Source organism: Harpia harpyja, chromosome 7 (assembly GCF_026419915.1).
Source record: "Harpia harpyja isolate bHarHar1 chromosome 7, bHarHar1 primary haplotype, whole genome shotgun sequence".
In the NCBI taxonomy this organism is placed as follows: domain Eukaryota; kingdom Metazoa; phylum Chordata; class Aves; order Accipitriformes; family Accipitridae; genus Harpia; species Harpia harpyja.
The window spans coordinates 39,509,181-39,520,968 of NC_068946.1; positions in this window are offsets into that span (position 1 = coordinate 39,509,181).

Consider the following 11,788-nt stretch of genomic DNA (forward strand, 5'->3'; position numbering starts at 1 on the left):
TTGTCACAGCCGGGAGGTGGCAGTGTTAGTTGTGAGAAATCCCAGGTGCCAGCGCGGAGCTGCGGCTGGTGCTGGGGGCCGGCTGCCTGATCCCCGGCAGAGGCTGCAGGCCGGCCGCGCCAGGCGACGGGACTGGGCTTGCAGCATCTCCCCTTTCCTGCAGCCCTGCTACAGGGTCTGCTAGGCCGGGCTCACCCAGCCACCCTGCTCTGGTGGGGATGCAGCTGGTGTCCCCCTCCAAGCCCTCCTGTGTTCCCAGTGCCAGCACCCAGCCAAGACCGGAGCTGCACCTTCTTCCCTTGCAGCCCAAGAGAAGACCATGCACGAGAAGCTGTGGAGGGCTTTCACCCTGCTTGGCAGAGGGCGGATGCCTGCTCTGCCTGGGGGTGCTGCAGTTCACCCAGCACCACCCCGGCGCTCCACTCTGTGCAGGAGCCCTGCGTGCGTAACCATTACTAAGCCCCAGGGCTGAGCTGTTCCCGTTGTCAGAGATAGAGCAAAGGCACTGCCAGTTCCCGAGCTCAGCCTGGGTGCCTGAGGCCTTCACGTGGGTCCCAGATCCTTCTCATGAGAAGCACAGACCCTCTCCTCCCTCTCCAACACCCCGGGTGCCAGGTCTCCTATGTCACAGCAGCTTTTCTGTCTTCCTCTGGGCTGGGGCTGGTGCTGAACAGGCAATGGAGTACCACCTCCATCCTCCCCAGCTCAAGGCAGCAGCAGGATTTGGCTGTTCAGTCCAGTTGGGGTTACTCTGCCTGGTCCGGGCTCCTCACTAGGACTTGCTCACTACAGGTGCTCTGTAGTCCTGTGACAGACTTCCCAAATGGGTAACACAGGCAGGAGCAGGAGCCTGGCTATTGTCCTAATGCAGGTTGAATCCAGCTGCCTGCAGGAGCCCAAGGGCAGCCTGGAGCAGTGGAGACAGGGTCAGTGAGTTTGTCCATCCTCAGACCTGTTGTGTGATCTGATGCTCTGTGGACTGCGTCACCGTTAACTGCCTTGTGGGACAGGTGGGTTAACATGGGAAATGCTGTGTGTTAGTCTGGTGTAACACTCAAGAGCGAATGGATGGATGGAGCCTGAGTGCAGACACATGTGCAGAACATGATTTTTTTTGTCATTAAAGCTCCTATCCTGCCCACTCTCCCATGCTGAACACAGCCTGGACCTGAAGGAAACTGAACTCACTGTACTTGTGTGTTAGAGCACTATCAGAAGTAAATTCACTTCTCTGATTAGCATCTTAGTAGGAGAGAGCCCTGAGACAGTGCCTTCAGCAGTGGGTGAGTCAGAGAACAAGAGGTTTGAGAGCTACCTACACATCTGGGAGAGAAATCGTTCTCCCTGGGCTCTTTGCAGGGGGTGTGAGATGGTGGTGTGTCACCTTTATTCTAGGTCTTTTCTGGTGCCTGTCAACCAGAACCACTCAGCATGCACTAAGCAAAGCCATTAGCAGCTGTCACACTTTTCTTCTTTTATCCTCATCCTAAGTTAAAAATATACCAGGCACAGCCCCTTTCCCAGGTTGGGGAAATTCCTGCTTCCTCTTGTCAAGTTGGGAACTAGACCCTGGCCCTGGTTTTGGAAAACACTTCCATGTGTGACCAAGCCACACGGCTGTCCCTTTGGCACTGCTCGGGGTGAGCTCTGCTAAGTGGGGAGCCCACAGCAATGGACTCACCTGGGAGCTTCAGTGCTTCCCTGCTGCTCCTCCCCACACTTGGATCTTGTGGGCAGTGACGAGATGAAGGGTGGGCAGAGATGTGCAGCACTGGTGGGGAGAACTTCTCCCTTAGCAAGAGGCTTTGTTTCTACCCACTGCCGAGGGTGAAGGCAATGAGCCATGGGAGTACAGCAGAGCCAGATCTCCAGCCCAGCTCCCAGAAGAGGGGAGAAGCCCTGACTCTGCTAACCACATTTAGGTCTCAGGCGGGAGGATGTCTGAGCTTGTGGTACTGACTTCCAGGGCTGGATTTGACCCCTGCCCCAACACCAGCCACGTTTTCTCATGCACGTCTCTCTAATGGAGGTATTGTAGATACAGGTCTTGCTCCTTCCCACGGGTGTTTGGGTGGTGAAGTGGGCTGATGTTCCCATGGGCCTGGGGTTGGTGGTCAGGCCAGGCAGCCATACGGCCAGAGTGAGGATGGCTGAGTGTGAGCTTGCAAGCTAATGGGGCTCCCCTCCTCCTTGTGCTAGTTATCAGGAGTGCTCAGTCATCAGGCAGTTAATGCAACACACAACAGGCCTTTTCTTCTTAACTGTTAGTCCTGGCTCCTAGGGAGGGGTGAAATGGCCTTGGGGCAGGTGGGCAACAGAAGCTATCCTGAATCCCATTAAAACATTTAACACCTGCTGAATCGTGCCATTGTCTGGAAAATAAAGGGAAGGGAACAAAGCTGCTCTTGGTCTTCCCTGCTGGGGTATCTGCAAGGCTCTGCTGTCCCATTGCAGCTCAGGAGCCTGAATCCCCTGCGAAGACCCACTTGGCATGGCTCTGTGTCCATGGGGGGAAGATGGCAGTGTTAGGGGACAGTCCCCTGGACCCCTTGTTGCAGGTGTGCACAGCCCCTGGTTGGGATCAGCCCCTTCTCTCCCTGTACTGAGTATTGGGTAGGAACCTGGAACAGTCCTGCCCCAACTAGCCTGCAGTGTCTGCACAGGCAGGGCAAAGTCAGGAGAGCAAAAACATGAAGGTGATCCTCCCAAAACCCTTGGCAGAGCTGGGCAGAGACCCTTCGCCCCTGGCTTCCCATGTTGGAGATGATAGCGGGCTTTGCTGGCTCAGCTGTGTTGCTTTAGTGTTTGGGAACAAGGACTTCTTAGTCCATGCTCAGGTCAGGCCAGGGCACAATGGTGGCTCCTGATGAACAGGAGAAGTGCTCTGATGTGAGCTAGTCAGTCCTCATGGGACGGTGAGGCAGCACAAACCGTCGGCTGCTGCAAGAGGAGGCTGAGCCTGCTTGCGCTGGGGCCAGCCCCACTGAGTGCATGAGCTGGGGCTTGGTCCCAGCGCTGCCTGCCTGCCAGGGAAGAGCACACGCTGGTAGATGCTGCTCTGGAGATGCCAGGGCAGGTGGAAGACATTCCCTGGGATAGCTGTCTTGTGCAGGACACTCTGCAAGCTCAAGGGACCTGCTTTTCTCCCATTTTCCATAGGGCAGCCCTGCAAGGGCAGTCTTTGCTCTTATTTTGTGCATGTTGGGGCCCTGCCCTTGCAGGAGAGAGGTTGGAGTGAGAGAGCACTTCTGACACAGCACACAGGCTTGGAGGTGTCCGCTGAAACTACAGCAGCACCGGTGGGGTGTTTGGGATTTTTCTGGCTTCTCCGGAAAGGAGGGAGCAGCCAGGCAGCCTATGCCAGGAGCTGCTGCTCTGCTCTGCCGGTGCATGGCCCAGCAGGGAGAGGCGAGAGTCCTGCCCAGCACGTTTCCCATGCTGGGAAAGAAGCGGACAAGCTCGAGAGTCAGGGCCTGTGTAGCGCCAAAAGGAGAGGGAACACCACATTTCCTCTTAGCACCACAACCCAGGGCAGGGGTGGCTCTCCATTTCCTTTGCTGGCAAAACTACTGGAAAAGAGGATCAGGACAACCGAGGGCAGCAGGTTGGCATCACTCCAGCTCATTCCCGTGCCAGGGTCTGCTGGGCTGGGAGCCCCAGAGACAGCAGCAGGCAGGAGGGATGGAGCCTGTCTTCCAAACTCCTGACTCTGAGAGGGACAAGCTTCCAAGGAAGAAGAGTTGGGTGGCAGTGGCCAATAAGGATCTGCAACTCTCCACTTACATTTGGGAAGCCACTGCAAGCACACACCAGCTCTGGAAAGGACAATGGTGGCAGTTTCTAAAGCACACCCAAGACCAGGATACCTGCAGGTGTCCTCCATAGGGGTTAAAGCAGCGTTACCCCCTTTCCCACCCGCAAACACACCTATCTACACAAACAAACACGCCAGTGCACTTGCACAAAGGAGATTCTCCTGCCACCGCAGCTGCACTTCATGCTCTGTTATCCAGGGAGCTGCGGGTGCCAGAGTAACCCAGAGAGATAGCCCGGCTCCTGCTGGCTCCGGCTGAGATCAGCTGAGGGCTATCAGGGCTGAGTAGTGTGGCTGGGTGCTACAGGAGTGTGTTTAAACTTCTCATGGGCTCTGCACACTGCTCCCAGAGCCGGTATGGGGGTGCCTGCACCGGTTACCCTGCTAGGGAGTGACACAGCCGGGATGCGGGAGAGTGGTGTGACTTTGGGATGCAGTGACCCCACGGGGAGGCATGTGCACACGGAGTGAAACACATCCTGTTCTTGTGGCTGCGTTAGGAGAGCTGGCTCCTGGCCCATGTGGCTGTGCTGGAAACGCTCCCAAAGAGAGCGAGCGGAGGTGGTTTTGTTGAGCTCTGCTTTGCTGTCCGGCTCAGAGGTCTGTGGGCTCCTGCCGATGAAGCGTGCGTCGTCCTGATGAGCCCAAGGGGTCTTCCGCATGAGTGGGGGGGTTGGGGTGAGGGCAACGGGGGACCTTGCCATCACCCGCACTCCGTGTCAGGCTGCATAGGATAGGCAGTAGCTTTCCTTTCCAGCCCTGGGACCTTTCCGCTCCCTCACCTTTCAGCAGCCCAAAGCACTGCAAGCAAGCGGCCCCCACCCCAGAGCTGCCCAGGTAGGGTACCCCCACACCTGCCTCCCCCCTCACCCCGGCTGCAAAGTGAGCCAGGCAGGTGGGTGGAAAAGTGACAGCTGGTGTTGTTCCAGTGCAGGTTAATGAATGTCTCCTCCTCCCCACCCCCCCCTCCCCACCGCCCGCCCCAGCACCCAGGCTCCTGGCTCCTATCAGCCCATCAGGCTCCCATTAACAAAGGCAGCCCTGGAGAGTTTGCATAGAGACCTGCTCTGCCTCTAATCTAGGTGGGCTAATCGCCTCCCTTGCCCAGCCTGCCTTCCCTGGGTCAATATTTGCTCTGAGCAAACACAGAGCCGTGACAGGTGTGCTGGGGAGAAGGCTCGCCGCCGCCAGCCCAGCCCTCTCGCCTGTCTCTGCTCAGTCACATCTCTCCGGCCCCCCGATCACCGGCCAGCCAGCGCTATTTTTATCAGGGCTATAAAAGCCCCATCCAGCCGGCGTCACCCTCATTTTCTGCTCGTGAGCCGGCAGGGGAAGGCGAAGCCGCTCACCTGCCAGCTGCCAGCGTGTCACCGGAGCCAGGTGAGGTGCTGTAGCCCGGCACACCTGGGCCGGGGTCCTGCCCGCCCGGCCGGGAGCAGGGTGCTGGGCATGGAGGACACCCTGGGGGCTCCACTGAGACAAGGACTGGGAGCCTGCTGGCACCCCTGAGCTCCCGGGAGGGAAGGGGATGGACTCGGGGGACACCGTCCCAGCTGTCCCCTTCCCTTAAACTTTTCTCTCCTCTCTCACCTGTATTTTCTGATCCTTTCTGTTCCCCTCCCCTTCTCCATTTACTTTCTTCCGTCCTTCCTTCCCTGTTTTCCCACCCTTCCTCCCCACCCTGCCGTGCCAGTTTAACCCGCCCCTGGTCTGTTTGGCTTTCCCAGGCAGCAGGTGTCAAGCATCCACCTTCCGGACTTTACCCCCAGAGGAGCTGGTTTGAAGCAGCGGGCGCAGCAAGGACACCGGCTCCCAGCCTGGAGGGACCCAGCTCGGGAGCAAAGATGGGGAAGGGGCTGCCGACAGTCCGCAGCAGAGCACTCCTCCAGCCCACGCCGTCCGAGCCCAGAGCAACTCTGCACTTGCCTGGCGTCGAGCCCCACGTGCAAGACCTGACCTGAACGTTTTGTTCGTTCGGCTCGCGTTAGGCAGGTCCAGCCCATCTGCAAGCGCGCGGCCGGTGCACACACGCGCCACACCACCCGCACACCGCTGCAGCGTGTCCCGTGCACCTGTGACCCGCAGCCCAAGTAGGGAGCGCACGCTTGCTTGCAACTCACACAGGACATGCAAGCTGGTTTGCAGCACGCGTGCCAGGACGAACGTACAGCCTGTGTGCGGAGCACACAAGGGACATGCACAACATGCAGTCTTCACCCAAATACGTGCATGCAGCGTATGACCTCTGCGTGGCACATGCATGAAGCGATGGACAGGCAGTGCACACAGACGATGAAATCCACACCCAGCATGCACAAACACCATGGGACCTGCGCATGCGTGGGACATGGGACCCACGTGGCATTGGTACACATGGTGTTTCCAACAGAGCTTTGCAGGCTGTGATGTGCAGGACCCATGTCCGTGTGCCCATGGCATGATGGGCACGTGTAACATGCTAGGCACGCGCATCCCACCTGCACAGCTGACCGCTGCCTGCAGCAGCCTGCTGGGGAAGGGCAGCCTGGCCCTTGCACCCTGGCAGCGCTGCAGAGCCGTGGCAGGCACGGGGAGCCCTGGCAGCGCTGCCCTGCCCTGGCACAGCGCTAGCCCAGGGTGGAGCTCGGCGGGCTCTACCAAATGCCCAGGTAGGTCTCAACAGTCTGCTGGCACCAAGGGAGCTGTAGCTGCTGACACAGTGCAGGCGGTGGGGAGGGAGGGCAGGAGCAGGCAGGGGGGAGCAAGGCAGAGGATGGGGGGATGTCGCATCCTTTCCCGCACACCTCTGCCCAGGTTCTCTCCCAGGAGCTGCACTTCCCAGCCCTTCCACGGTCCGCCTGCCTGTGCACTGGGCTGCCCAGGGCAGGTGTTGCCTGCTGCTCAGCCTCACCCTGCGGGCCAGGTACCAGCTCTTGCTGGTGGCAATCCCTCTGCCTATGTTTGCTGTGGAAGGGTATGGCGGGGGGAGACCTGACAAGCTGGGAGGTGTTTTCCAGGACAGCCCTGCCCACTGCCTGCCCCACTCTGAAAGCGTGGTGCAGCTCTTAACCTGGACTCCTGTCCCATCCCGTGTCCTGTCCCCATCCCCCTGCAGCCAGCACAGAGACATTCGGAGCCCAGGGCTGCTCCTAGCACCGTGCAGGCAGCAGGGAGTCCTGGAGAACTAAGAGATGGGACAGCAATGGACTTGCTTTCCTCCCACCCCAGGCTGTTGTCTTGGGGGGAGAGGCAAAATGCCCCACACCACCCTGCCTGGCCACGTCTGCAATTTCTCTGACATCCCCAAGCGCGCTCCTGCCTGCCCTAGGGATGCTGCTCCCCGGCAGGCACAGGCGCATCTCTTGCAGCACAGGATCCAGCTCTAGCTCTGCCGTGCTCAGGGATACTCTGAGTTTACAGGTGGGTCCTGAGCCCTCCCTGCAGCCTCCCCGCAAACACTGCGAAGGCTGAGCCCAGCCCTGCAGTATGGATGGAGGAGAGGCTGGAGGTGAAGAAGCCCAAGAGTGTGCCAAGGGACAGGATGATTCCTGCTGCTTTCCCTTGTCTCCATCTGATCCATGCACAGGACAAGGCTCAGCATCCCCTGCCCTGGAGCAGGAGAGCCCTGTTCCCTCCCTGGGGTGCCCCTGCAAGGGATGGAGATAAGGCACCTGCTGGGCTCCCTGCCTGACCAGATGCTTGGAAAGTTTCCAACAGGTGGTGTGGGAAAGCACCAAAATCAAAAAGCATCTCCAGGGGTGCTGAGCTTCCCACATCTCTCCAGAGCCTAGTGCCCGTCCTAGCCTGGGAACAGCCACCACACAGTGTGGTGACTGGCCATCACATTGGCCCCAGGCCCCTTTGGGCCATGTCTCTGGGCTCTGTCTCCTGCCACCAAGTCTGGCAAAGTTGAAAAGCTCAGAAAGCACAACACATCCCCCAATATGCAGAGCCCCCTGCAGCTGCCCCACTCAGGCTGGGATCAAACAGAGCATGATTAATAACTCTGAGCAAAGCCAGACCCTGCTGCCCATGCTGCTCCAGCTGCCGCACGTGCATCCCTGCGGGGGCAGAGCCCGGTGGAGATGGTATCTGGCAGAGCAGGGCTGCGGAGGTGCTGCCTGGCTGCCTCGCTCTCCCTCGGTGGCTCCACACACCGCTGGGCTGCCTTGTGCCCTAGCACAACCTGGCACCCTGTGGGACCCATGTTGCACCCTGTAGATAGACCAGATGCTCCAGAAAAGCATTTTTTTTTACTTTTCAGGGTATCCAGGCAGCAACCGGGGAGCCAGACCCTGCACTGGCACCAGCAGCAGGTCTGTGAGCAGGGCAGCATGTGTCCCAGCAGAAGGGGTCAGCTGCAAGCAGCAACACTAGCAGTTGCCCCCTCGCCATCTTCCCAGCCTGCTTTCGCTGTCCCAGCTCTGCCAGCTCAGTGGCACTGGGAAGCCGTGACACCCTTCAAAGCTGGGGGTGGCCTCAGGAAGCTACATTGCCCTACAGGCTGTGTTGGCTGGGGAACAGCCCTCTGGCAGGGTTAGCACCCAAGGGTGAGCTGATCCCCAAGCTGGGCAGAGCCAGTGGCTTTAAACACCCACATCTCCCACGTCAGAACCAGCACCAGTGCCAAGGGCTGCGCCAGGCTGGCAGGCTTCTGCCTGCACTGTGCTGTGCTGTCCTCCCACCCCCCAGGCCCTGCGTGGCCATCTGCATGGCTTTGACGACCTGGGGACCTGGGCTGGGGATTTGCATGGTGCAGCTCTGCATGGGGAGGCTTTGCATGGGGAGGGCAGGGTGCAGGAGGAGCGCCGGGGAGGCAAGAGTGTCCGGGTCTGCATTTGCATATAGGTGTAGCTGCATACAGGCGTGTGTGTGCACATATGTATGCGTGTGTATTTGCATATGTGTTTATGTGTGCGCATGGCTGTGTGTGTGTGCCATCCCTGGGTTGGGCAGGCGGTGCATCTCGCTGCTGCATTCACTGCCCCGTGTGTGCATGCGTGCGTGTGTGCTCCTGCTGAGCGAAACGCTCGCTGCTCCGTGTCCTGGTGTCCGTCCATCGCGTGAAGGTGTGGGTGTGAGCAGAGGTGTGCACCGTTGCTGGCTGCCTGCAGGGTGTTGCCTGCGGGCTGCGTGTCCTGCCCAGCCCGGATGGGGTGTGCCATCCCCGGGCAGGCACTGCTTTGCCGCAGGATGTGGTGGAGGCAGCTGGTGGCCCTCTGCACGCCAGTGCTCTGCGGGGATCAGCCCAGGGAGCTGCCGCTGCACACAGGGCTGTGTGGGCACCCCAGGGGCTGAGCACCAGGGTTGTGTGGGCACCCCTATACCTCAGCTGTCCCTTACCCAGCCTATTCGCCATGGCTCTGTTGTGCCTGGAGGAGATGCCCAGGCTGAGCAGAGGCTCCCTGCCCCTGAAGGTCACTCTGTCCCAGCACTGCTGCGGGTACCCAGCCAGCTTGCACAAGGAGACTGAGACTGCTTGCGTCTCTGGGGCTGGGCTAATGTTGGAGTTCAGGGTGCTGCTGAGCAGCCCCTGGTTGTCTCCAGCCCATCAGCCTGCTCCTGGCCAAGGCAAGGACCGGGGCAGGGAGCATAAGGGACTGTCCTGGCTCTGTGCTGGGGTCCTGTACTCCCTCTGCCAGGCTTCAGATACCATCCCCAGGCAACAGGTCCATCCCATACATTCCCCCCCAACTCGGGGGCTGAGGCAGCCTTCAGCCCAGCTGGCTCTGGAGCAAGCTTATTATTGCTATTTGCTGGGCAAGGTGGAGGGGAGAGGTGGGTCCCAGGCATAGAGCTGCATCCTGCCATGGTGAAACAACAGCAGCTCTGCCCACCCCCAGCCTGTTCTTGGCCGTGGGGAGCATCGGGCACAGGCTGGGTACAGCCTGGCATCATTCCACCTGCACCCACAGGCCATTGGGGTGAGGGGATGGGGTTTTCCATTGCCCCAGGAAAGGGCTCTGAACAACCATGAGTGAAGGGGGTAAGGGGGGGCCCTGATGAAGGACTCACAGTGCTAGAGGAAGAAACCCAGAGCTTGCACTATTCCTGTGTCTCAGAGTGCATCAGCCCCATCCTCCCACGGGGCCTCTGGGGAAGGGGTGAGTGATGGGGCTCCCCTCTCCCGGGCCAGCTGGTGGCCCCAGGAAGTGCGTGGGCAGCCTGCCCACGGGATGGACATTGAGCAGGGTGCCAGGGCCGCTGCTTCTGGCCCAGCTGTTGCCATCTTCAGGAGCCCTGAGGCAGGATGTTCTGTTCTTGCCGCAGCGCCTGGCTCGGCCCCCGCCTGCGCTGCCTCTGCAGAGCTGCTGGAGGAGGGGAGCCACCACTGTCAGGCTTTTTGTCTGCCTCCTGGACGAGCATCACCCTGGCTCGGGGTGCCTGGCACTACAGATGTTGCCGACAGAGGAGTGGAGGAGCAGCGGGGTGGAATGGGACCTTGGCCTTGCGCTGGCTTAGCTGGCATCGCCTACCTGTGGGGCTGAGGGAGCTGGGGAGGGGAGGTCCAAGGACATCCCCCCCCAACCCTGTCCTTGCACCCTGCACCCCCATGCCAACACCCCAGGTGCTATAGGTAAAGCTGGGACCTGGGAAACTGTGCTCACCCCATGGTGCCCCTCCAAATATGGTACGATGTACTGAAGGAGATGCACCTGCAACTGCATCCAGGATGGGCTGGGTGCAGGGTTGGACATGGTTCTCCTGTCTCCATCACCACTCCCCTGGGACTGGTCTGCACTGGGCACCAGCACGTTTCTCCAGGACACTGTAGCTCTGGGGTGCCCTGGGGGTGCCAGCCTGAGGTCATCTGGGGTAACAGGCAGGTGGTCACAGTGGCTGGCACCAGCGGGCTCCATTTTGGGTCGGGATCTGGACCCAAGGACCAGATACCAGCTCCTCTGCCCCAGTGCCTGGCGTCCCCATCTGGGTAGGGTATGATGGATGGGGGGACACACCTGAGGCTGCAAGGGACCTGTCACCCTCGGACCCCTTTTGGAGCAACCCAGCTGGGTTTTGTCCCGCTCTCAGTCCCATACAGGGACTGGGCCAGCCTGGGGATGCAGCAGTTGCCATCTGCTCACACCCAGGCTGTAATCCACAGGCAGGAGGTGAGCAGCTGGTGGAGCCTCCCTGACCTTCAGGTGGGATTAGTCCCCATGGGAACAGTGGGGAGCAGGCAGGTGAAGCCACGGCTCCCCCGGCAGCTTCTGGGGACTGAGCAAGGCTGGCAGAGCCAGGGGACCGAGCACACCCCCACACCGGGGGCAGCCTGCAGCTGGGGCCAGGTAGGGGCCACGCAGGGCAGGTCCCGGATGGGTGGCAGGGGTGAGCCTGTGTCCCTGGGAGTATCCTTGTCTTGGTGGGTATTTGTGGGTGCATCTCTGGAGTTGTGGGTGCCACAGGGCAGAGTGGGCACCGACAGTCCCACAGGGAAGGGGTGAGCAGCGTGCCCGGGGGTGGCCAGAGTGCTGGTGGGGACAGCGGGTGGGCAGGTCTGGAGAGCCAGTCCCAGCAGGGGTACTGGTGGCTGGCTGAGGGCCATGGGTGCACGGGGAGAGTGGAGGCTGGGGTGAGGGGTCCTGCATGGAAGACCACCTCAGCAGGCCATTGGCTACCCCTTGCACTGCAAGTGGCTGTGCCTTCCACCGCATCCCTGCCCTTCTCCGGCCATTGGTGATGGTTCCCAGAGACCAGTCAGTATCTTGGTCCCCAGTTCCCATCAGGGTTCCTCTCCCACTGCTTGCTCACCCTCAGGACTCATCCTGCCTTGGGTGCAGCAGGAGTTGGGGCAGGTACCCGCCAAGCTCTGCCCCAGGGGAGCCTGAGAGTGCCTGGGACTTCTCCAGCCCCTCCGGGCACAGAACGGCTGGCAGCCCGCAGTGTGCGTGTGTGCCTGTGTGGGAGCTAATCCCAGCAACATCTGCCAGGCTGTTTGCGATCCCGGGAGTTTCCGGCTGCGGGGAGGGGACGGCTGGGTGCGCGGGGGACACG